Source organism: Octopus bimaculoides, chromosome 15, assembly GCF_001194135.2.
Source record: "Octopus bimaculoides isolate UCB-OBI-ISO-001 chromosome 15, ASM119413v2, whole genome shotgun sequence".
Lineage (NCBI taxonomy): Eukaryota > Metazoa > Mollusca > Cephalopoda > Octopoda > Octopodidae > Octopus > Octopus bimaculoides.
The window spans coordinates 54,703,106-54,704,851 of record NC_068995.1 but is presented as its reverse complement, the minus strand read 5'-3'; the positions used below and the strand labels follow the sequence as shown (position 1 = coordinate 54,704,851).

General features: G+C 34.3%; 1 long non-coding RNA gene across 2 annotated transcripts in view; it reads right to left on the bottom strand.

Moving 5' to 3' along the window:
• Window positions 1-1,738, bottom strand: part of LOC128249521 (uncharacterized) — a 71,377-nt gene extending 69,639 nt beyond the window's left edge. For both annotated transcript variants that reach the window (XR_008265649.1, XR_008265648.1), the window contains exon 1: window positions 1,496-1,738. This is a non-coding gene — a long non-coding RNA (uncharacterized LOC128249521). The remainder of the gene's footprint in view (window positions 1-1,495) is intronic.
• Between the last annotated feature and the right edge of the window lie 8 nt (window positions 1,739-1,746).

Genomic DNA, 1,746 nt, shown 5'->3' with positions numbered 1-1,746 from the left:
ATATATATATATATATATATATATATATATATACATATATGCGTGTTTGTTTGTGTGTGTGTGTGTGTTGATATGATGCGTGTATCGGTAATATATACATACGCATGTCTGTGTGTGTGTGTGTGTGTTCGGATAAATAACATTTATTCTTGTATATGTATATATATATACGTACATACATAACACACACACACATATATATGGGTATTTTCCTACAAAGACATCTACACAAGACACTTATTTCTAACATACGTTACTATTTTCTAACAAACGATTTTCTTGTCCCTTTTTTCTTTAAATTTTCGTACGTCTCCACATTTTTTACGTTCATTCATTTATGTTTTGTTTTTCTTTTCTTTTTTGTTTTCTTTTGAGGCTCGTTAAAGAACAGTCAGTTAATATCCTCCAACATTATTTTGCTGTCGCTGTTTGCTATGGTAACTTTTTACTGAGTGACGATTACATGTCTCCGAATGTTGACTTTGTATTTGACCACAATTTTTCCATTGCAGATTTTCAAAATTCTGATCTGGTGCAAATATCACAAGAAATCGTAACTGAAAGCATTTCTCTTACTCCGACGCATTCGCCTTCCCTCAGTCATTCCGTCTCTCATCCACTCACTCACTCACTCACTCTTTCGACTCTCACTTTTCCTCACTCTTTCCCTCCATCTCCCCTTCTCACACTCATTCATTCCCCCATTCCCTCCCTAAACCCCTCCTTCCACCTCTCTCCTCCCACTCCTGCCCCCTCTTACTTCCTCATTCACTCACTCACTAACATTATCGCAGTCACCGCTGTTTTGAAGTCAATCACTCCCTTTCACAAATTTCTACTTTCACTTTCGTTTTCCTTTTTAGCTTCTCATCTTTTTCTCTCTCTTATTCTGCAACTACATCTTGATATTTCAATTACTTTATATGCGTTTAAATATATTAACTTTTATTTAAGCAGTTCGCTCTCTTTATTTCAATGTACTAATTCTGTTTATTTATCTATCCATTCATCTATTTTTGTCAGATGCATGTTCTTATAAGACACAAGCATTCATTCCAGTCGTTAACTTTACAACAAACTCTTGTTCACTCTGCCTATATTTTGTCTTTTATTTTTTACTCCACCTGTAAGCGTTTTCAAGTGTTGCACTTAATACAAATACTAACACAAGCACAGAAACAAAATAAGCTCTCCCAAGAGCGCGCATGCATGTATTTTCTAGAGATATACACATTTACACGCACATAGATATTTATTTTTATGTTTGCACGCACGTGTATGTACGATTGAAAGAAAGTTAGATAAATTGTTGATAGCTAGCTAGATAGATAGAGAGACAGACAAGTAGATAGATAGATAGATAGATTGACAGATAGACAGATGCACGGATAGATAAATAGATAGATAGATACAAAGACAAACAGACAGATAGATGATAGATAGATAGATAAATAAATAAATAAATAGATACATAGATACATACAAACATACTTACATACATACATACATACACAAATGCATTGTTTTGCCGATATACTGTTGCCTTCTTTTTGGTTGTTTTTTCATAGTTCACACCATTTTTCTATCTTTCTACTTTCGCACTGTTCATTTCCTGTTCTATTTTCTCCGTATTTATATCGATCTCTCTCTCTTTCTCACCCATTCTCTCTAATACCGCTTCCTATTATTATTCGTTCTGATTCCGTCACACTGTCACTCGCTCCATCTATCTACCTAGTTACGTTC